Raw genomic sequence first — 8,702 nt, 5'->3', positions numbered from 1 at the left:
GGTGAGGCACAGTGGTGCATCTCGCCGATCTACCGAAGGATTGATGCATAACAACAAGACACGCGCTAAAGACGCGCATTTTCTGAGTGATGTTAACGATAGCTTTAAATTCACTGATGTCATTATTATTCAGCGTGACCGGTAATAGTTTAAAAATCAGAAGGAGAAAACACATGTTTAAATTACTAAAAAAGGAGTATCACTTTACAGGATTGAATTTAAATATAGTCATAATAGATAAGAGAGGAATTTGTTTCCCTTTGAATCAATCAAACTAGATGAATTGTTGTAAATACTTAGATCAAACTATCAATCTACAGGCTATCGTCAAACATGTTGCAAGGCGTCATCTTCAGTGACATAATAGATAAGAGTTTATTGACTATCATGCCAACTTTAGAGACGGTAACCACATTAAACTAAAGTTTTCCCAATCAAAATAAAGGGTTTATACAAAATAAAAGGTTTATGCACTAGACTGCGAGACAATTAACCTTATGCAATGCAGGTTAGTATAACTATAATATCGGACTGAGTTGAAATTTCTGAGAGCATGATACCCCAAAATAAATATATGCCTGTGTCTGGCAATAGCGTTCAGATGGCTTCCGAACTTGTGCGGATAAGATAATATAAAAAATACAAATAAACTATAATAACAATCTGAAAATTAATGTATCAGCACTTTCAAAACATTTCTCTTAAATTATCTTTCTTAACACCGTTCAATTGTAACTTTAAATTAAAATATTATGATGATCCGGACGATGATAAATATTAAATTACAACTGATTATATTTATGGATTTCGGCCTGTCGATGCTGGAAGCTGATCAGCTAATCGTTAATCGTTACCATGTGACAAGAATAGTATGATGAACCTCCCAATCAGTATCTATGTATCAAAAGAAAATATTGATCTAATTCAACTCGTCGGGAGCCCTTTTGAAACATCTCGAAGTTAGAGTGCAGAGTGCATGATTACTGATTATCAGCACGATTGGGTGAAACAAAGACGAAACCGTGTGTTGATTAGAATTAAAAGAGGAAGATATTTAGTGATAAATTGTGCACTCTTGCATTTAAGTTTTAATTGTTAGACTTGTTCGATGTAGGGCCTTTAATTTAACCTAATACTAATGCAGTTACTTAATACTTGGTAAGTCTAGGGAAAACAGGTGCTAGTTGTCGGAAATGAAATGGAGTCTGTTCCTGATCGAAGTTACATGATGCTGATAGATTTGATGCAGCTCAGCACTCAGCAGCCACTGTCTTCAAATAGAGTGTTCCAGTTCTGCAATCTGCAGTCTCAAATGTTTTCGCCCAGCTTTTCTTTTCATCGTGGTTATAGAAGACAGACCTGAAGAAATACTAGTATAATGATAATATAGGTAACATGTCCAGAATGAGTAAAATTGTATTATCGGCAAATTTACTTATGTGAAAACTCCCAACAGGGTGGCGCTGGCCCAGAAGTAACTGCACACAAGCAACCCTTTAATGATCACGCACGTAATTTGTGTGAAAATATGTAACTCATTTAACGAAGTCAGTGAAAAGAACCTACCTTTATTTACCAATGTCGATTTTTTGCTTGTGATGAAGTAGTCCTCGCAAATGTGAGATATGTATGTAGTTTGTTTTTAAAAGTAGGATTGTAGTCATAGTCGATGTATAGCGACGGTAGTTTACCAGCAGCTCCCTGTACAAATAGAAATGTGGTTTTTATATAATATTACTAGTTAAATTAATGAGTACAATGCAGGAATAAAAAAATGTGTCTTAAATGTTTTATATTAAATGTGTTATAATTATATTAACCACCTTATATTCGTATAATATGTACTCACAAACAATGATAGTCCCAACTGTTTTTAATTGCTTATAATTTAAACCTTCTTATTAAATAATTTAGATGACTGTGTCTGATCTAAAATTGCACGAGAAATAGAGAAAATTAGGTCTCAGACAGAACTCGACCGGGATATAACCGGCGCAGCCGGAATACCGGCTGGTATTTGGCGATTTTGTACCGGTACCGGCCGGGATTTTAGCCGGGATTTTTCAAAATAAATTCAGTTTTTCTCAACGTTAATTTGAGTCCAAAATTAACAAATCTGTGAACATTTTCCTAAAACATTTTGACGAAGTCATTGAACAATGGAGACTGGAGTCAATCTATATTTAACATAATCATGGGTGTACGAATTATGGACTTCTTTCTGACTTATGACTTAATTATTGTGACTAAGTGTCACGGCTCACGGTCTTGTGTTACCGAGGGACAAGTAAAACAGAGTTCTCCGGGTAAAGAAAGCATTAATAAATGCTATTCAGTATTCATCCTATTCAATTATTCAGGTAAGGTGATGTAAACTGTAAAGTGATAAGCTCCAACGTCAAACACCATGTTCAATTAAATAAGTTTAAGTAACCAATACCAGATCACAGGATTGTTATAGTTACGGAGACTGTTGGAAACGATGCAAACCAGGATCGGACTCCTATCAGAAATAGTCGACCACCGGTCCAGCCTCCCTCAAACTCAAATGCCCTACCACTACCCCAGACCACATCCACCTCTTCAGCCAGGAACAGCGCTCCCACTATACCACTACCAGCAGTTCCTACCGCCTCAGAGGATACACTGCACGTGCCCGTTATTCCTCATGCCTCGTCTTAAATGTCCAGTCCATGAATCCTAGTGCATCAAGTGCGAGTATATGGGAAGTGCCAAAAATCTCAGCTCTTATTCAGGAGAAATCCAAAAACCACTCGTTACCGTTTATTGCACTTACGGAAACGTGGCTCAAGTCCTACATGTCAGACAAATACAAAATGTGCATCACCTCTTTCTCCTGCTGAGCAGAACCTCCCCCTTAAAAGTAAACAAATCTGCATCGCCTCCCAACGACAATCCAGATATATTAAGCAGCAGAGACAATCATTTAAGGAGACTTCGATATCTATCAGGATCATGATTATACTGCCTGAGAACTCAGCACTTCAGGATGAAACATATAATATTTGGTTTTCTCGATTTCATTCATATTTAGACAGAAGTCCGTGTAGATAATTGGTTATAGAATAATTGGATATAATTTTATGCGAAGTTGTGTCTGCGAAAATATACGTGTGAACTGGTCATCCCGCAAATGCTGAAAAAGTAGATGTTACCTATCATAAAATAACCGCTCGCACCGTACAGTGTACACGACAGAGTTGTGACTGCGTTTACAAATTCTTTATCATATTGATGTGTTGCCATGGCAACCGAAACTCCATCGGAAGATCGGCCTGTAAGGCATAATCATGATAATACACAGTATCAAAACATTGCCATTGATATCATAGCAACATTCCAGAGATTAGATTATGTGTGTAAGAAAATGTATGTTATAGTATTATACAGTCTGCTAGAACATTCCGTTTACACATGGTGGCCGATAACAACTTGTTTAATTTATCTCCGAATTACACACAAATTTCTGAAAGTTTCGTAGACTTAAATCAATTACAGAGGGTGTGGCTATTGGCCAGCCCCTCTATTTCACTATTATGGTTGAAACTATAAAAATACAGATTATATTGATACAGTGATTTTACAAAAGTCGAAACAGTAAACACCAATTTGTAGGATACTTTAAATCACACCAAAATTGGTCCCAGAATGCAATGAAATCTGATGGCGTCTTTTCAGTGAAAAAGAGGCCACACTCTCTGTAATTGATTAAAGTTTAAGAGACCTTTAGAAAATGAGTTATATAACTTGCAACTTAAACTAAGATAAATTGAGTATTTATACTCAATTTATCTTAGTTGCATGAGTAATATATATATACTACCCACTATACCACTACCAGCAGTTCCTACCGCCTCAGAGGATACACTGCATGTGCCCGTTATTCCTCATGCCTCGTCTTAAATGTCCAGTCCATGAATCCTGTGCATCAAGTGCGAGTATATGGGAAGTGCCAAAAATCTCAGCTCTTATTCAGGAGAAATCCAAAAACCACTCGTTACCGTTTATTGCACTTACGGAAACGTGGCTCAAGTCCTACATGTCAGACAAATACAAAATGTGCATCACCTCTTTCTCCTGCTGAGCAGAACCTGCCCCTTAAAAGTAAACAAATCTGCATCGCCTCCCAACGACAATCCAGATATATTAAGCAGCAGAGACAATCATTTAAGGAGACTTCGATATCTATCAGGATCATGATTTTACTGCCTGAGAACTCAGCACTTCAGGATGAAACATATAATATTTGGTTTTCTCGATTTCATTCATATTTAGACAGAAGTCCGTGTAGATAATTGGTTATAGAATAATTGGATATAATTTTATGCGAAGTTGTGTCTGCGAAAATATACGTGTGAACTGGTCATCCCGCAAATGCTGAAAAAGTAGATGTTACCTATCATAAAATAACCGCTCGCACCGTACAGTGTACACGACAGAGTTGTGACTGCGTTTACAAATTCTTTATCATATTGATGTGTTGCCATGGCAACCGAAACTCCATCGGAAGATCGGCCTGTAAGGCATAATCATGATAATACACAGTATCAAAACATTGCCATTGATATCATAGCAACATTCCAGAGATTAGATTATGTGTGTGTAAGAAAATGTATGTTATAGTATTATACAGTCTGCTAGAACATTCCGTTTACACATGGTGGCCGATAACAACTTGTTTAATTTATCTCCGAATTACACACAAATTTCTGAAAGTTTCGTAGACTTAAATCAATTACAGAGGGTGTGGCTATTGGCCAGCCCCTCTATTTCACTATTATGGTTGAAACTATAAAAATACAGATTATATTGATACAGTGATTTTACAAAAGTCGAAACAGTAAACACCAATTTGTAGGATACTTTAAATCACACCAAAATTGGTCCCAGAATGCAATGAAATCTGATGGCGTCTTTTCAGTGAAAAAGAGGCCACACTCTCTGTAGGTAATTGATTAAAGTTTACGAGACCTTTAGAAAATGAGTTATATAACTTGCAACTTAAACTAAGATAAATTGAGTATTTATACTCAATTTATCTTAGTTGCATGAGTAATATATATATACTCTAATTTTTTTAGAGCAAACGTAATTTAAATGGCTAAACACAATTCAATAAAATTTGGCTCGATCCGATTATCCAAACTATCAAATAAATGCGAAAATGAACCTTCTTTTGAAAACAATGAACACAAATATGTTTCGATTTGACAAATTTCTCGAACCAGTGGTGGTAGTAAGTCATACCAGAACCAATTATTTCAATTGGGCACTCAGTGACTGAGCTATTAATGCCAACGTTTGCACACTGACTTTTGGCCCACCCTGTATATTTATAATATACGGCTGGAAAAAATGTAACTGGATATCTGCCACAATGCAGCTATTATTAAGGTTAAAGTAACATTTAGCACATAAAGAAGTCTGGTTTGCTAGATTTTAATTGGTCGTATAATAACAAATAAAAATGAGTTAAGACTACAAAAACGGTCGATAGAACCTAATTATAATACCTGTATCGAGAACTCGACTTCAATGCACTGATAGCGTTGGTACTAACATTCTATCAAATTATGTCATATCTTGAGACTTGATAGCTGCCTGAAACAGTTTTGAGTCAACATTATCGTGATATTCTAGAAATTGAAACCAATTCTCAACTTTAAAAAAGCAGGTTTCAATAAATGCCATAGAATTAAATTCTACCTTTTTAAATTTTAAGAATTTGTTGATTTATTAAAATTCTGTCTCAATTAATATATAAGGGTACATGCAATGTATTTCGACACGCACTGTAGACTCACTTATTGGGTTCGTGCTAGATGCTGTGTACGTCACCCTCTTAACCACCTCTATGGCGAAGATGAGGATGGTAAGTGCAAGTACAGTAATGTGAGGAGAGGATGGGTATCATTTAGCACATTTTTGCTGTAGGTTTAAAGTAGCTCTTAGTCAAGGAGTATATAAATGACGGCACGACAAGGTTCTGCAACAGATCTCTGAACATGTTATCTTGTGAGCGCCGAGTGAACACTTATAAGAACAAGGCCAGCGATGTAAGACAGTATCATTGACTTAGTCCATGCTGGGAGGAAAAAAGCAAGTACAGACGACCGAAAGGAGTCGTGGTTTGGGATCCTGAGTGGGTCTCGATATTGGATAGTGCTTTTATATATCGGACCTAATTATGATATTCTCAAGGTCACCAAGACGGCACAGTCTTATGGCGGGAGGTAACGGTACCATCTAAAGAGCAGATTGCTGAATCATACAAGTAAAAACTCTACCGGTACAGCAGTCTTACAGCAGACTGAGATTCAAGCGAAAGAATTGTGCTGTTATAATTATGCGGTTAAAGTTCTAGCACCGGGAGTAGTTGTTCACGGTTTGGAGAGAGCTGAGTAGGCTAGTACGGGATAGAAGGGAAGAAGCAGCTCACTGTTCCAGATGGATCTACTTCTTATCAAGGAAGAAGGAGTGGTAGGTATAGTAAGGAAGATTGGAGCCTAAGAGTTAACTTAACATCTAGAGGTACCACAAACTTTATCTCGTCGCCAATTGCGAGCTTTAACGGGTTTCCTCAAGTGACTCGATGGTTTAATTGTGACAAATCATGATACGAACTTTGATGAACCCATAATAGTATAGTGCAATAATACTATGATAGTATTCTCATAAGTTCTACCCTTGCAACCGAGTACAATGTACATACTAAGTGATATCAAGCTGCAATCTAAAATTTATTAATTGAATCTCAAAATAACTTCAAATTTTACCTAATAATTGCGACATCGTTGGAAGTGAGAAATAAAATACATTAAATTTTAATCCAATTCTGCGAGAGAAGATTTGCCCAGACAGCTGACAAGAATGTATTACCATACTTCCTGTAAATGTGGTAGTTATTAGGTCATATCAAACTTGAAAATTATGTCAAAGTTTTTCTCAGTCTCTGGTGTCAATCACCAGTAGAGTGCCCAGCCGCACCAAAACAACCTGCGATTTTTACGTGGGAAACATCGTATAATACACATGCTATACACTCTAGTTATATAGCAGCTACTGATATCATGCGGCAGTATTAATAAGCATACAAATTCAGCGCAAAAAATTGTAAAGACGACACAAATTCATGCGGGATGTTAATAAATGTGTCCATGTTGAACTCAAACTCCGACAGAATAATATTTCAAATCGGATATATTATAATTAATCAAATGGTATCTGCTCATGTTCCGTCTATATAAACTACAAAACTTAATAAATTAGTGAAGTTCTGAAACAAAGATCACGACTAGGTTTTATCAAAATTGAAAAGAAAACCGATCGAAGTGCACTAGAGATATAATTTAAGTTTAAAGGGTCATCATTACTAAAATCTCTTCCTAGCTCCTAGCAATCAAGTTGTTAATCCTAGTTCTACACCTAAACAAGTACAAAATTACAGCCTTACATTTTGAAATTTTTCGATATCCAGCTCAACATAAGACTTCGATACCAATAATGCATAATGGGTACATACCGATGATCGGTGTTCGTAAATATTTGATTATTTATAGTATTGAAGTTTAAAATCTTCCTAATTATGTAAGAATAACAAAAGGAATCACGTACTAGTGTGCTGTTACGAAAAACAACTATTTAATAAAAATAAATTAACAGTATTCGAGTACAAAATTAAAAATACAAACTCCAACATAATCGACAGACAAACTCAATAAATGAAGATTTCGTCGTGAAACGAGCTATATATACAGCTATAACGTAGCGCTCGACTCCACATGCAGTCTGAACCAAAATTAAGTCGCGTTCGTAGGAAATTGACCACCAGCTGCTGGTGGTTCGAATGTTGGTTTGCACACTACTGTGGTTGCGAGAAGCATTATTTGATGCGCGCGCGACCCAGTAGTGCATCGCGCTACAAGACCAATATTTATAATCTCTGAAATTTTGGTGCAATTTGGAGACGAATGACGTTAGTTATTAAGAGGTTACGTGTGGGTAGTCACTTTTGGGCCACCCTGTATAATAAGAACACTGATCAATTCAAGCTTAACAAGCCATACTATGATTGCAATCATTAAACAAATTAATATCGTCTTTAGCGTTATTTATGATTGCTGAATTGCAGTATGAATGGGGCCGGCAGAATTAGATTTCACGATATTATCGTAAAAATCAATTTTATAACTTAAAGTTGAAGTTGCAACCAGTTCAGTTGATGATTCTTGCAAAAAAAGCAGTATTGTACCTAACTATGCAGCATATTGGAGCCGTAAGTGCCACATGTGAGTGCCACTAGTGCTGCATGTTATATATGATAGTGCTGCAAGTGCCACATGTGAGTGCCACTAGTGCCGCATGCTACATATGATAGTGCCGCAAGTTCCACATGTGAGTGCCACTAGTGCCGCATGCTACATATGATAGTGCCGCAAGTGCCACATGTGAGTGCCACATGCTACATATGATAGTGCCACAAGTGCCACATGTGAGTGCCACAAGTGCCACATGCTACATATGATAGTGCCACAAGTGCCACATGTGAGTGCCGCAAGTGCCACATGTTTCAATATAACCCAACTTTCAGCCGTTTAAGACCCCCTCGCCCTCCATCAGACACTAATCAGTTGCACAGCTATTATACAAGAATTACGTTATTCACAATAGCTATGAAGATA

At 36.8% G+C, this 8,702-nt stretch overlaps 1 long non-coding RNA gene across 1 annotated transcript; it reads right to left on the bottom strand.

The window, feature by feature from the left end:
• Positions 1-687: 687 nt before the first annotated feature.
• LOC134821893 (uncharacterized) lies at positions 688-6,919 on the bottom strand. Its single transcript, XR_010161077.1, has 4 exons — positions 6,798-6,919; positions 5,535-5,622; positions 1,567-1,701; positions 688-1,359 (listed from the first exon to the last, which is right to left on the bottom strand). It is a non-coding gene; the product is annotated as an uncharacterized LOC134821893 (long non-coding RNA).
• Positions 6,920-8,702: the final 1,783 nt, after the last annotated feature.

The sequence above is a fragment of the Bolinopsis microptera genome, chromosome 10 (assembly GCF_026151205.1).
Source record: "Bolinopsis microptera isolate Bmic1 chromosome 10, MBARI_Bmic_1.0, whole genome shotgun sequence".
In the NCBI taxonomy this organism is placed as follows: domain Eukaryota; kingdom Metazoa; phylum Ctenophora; class Tentaculata; order Lobata; family Bolinopsidae; genus Bolinopsis; species Bolinopsis microptera.
The sequence above is the reverse complement of the archived record's forward strand: the minus strand, read 5'-3'. Positions and strand labels throughout refer to the sequence as shown.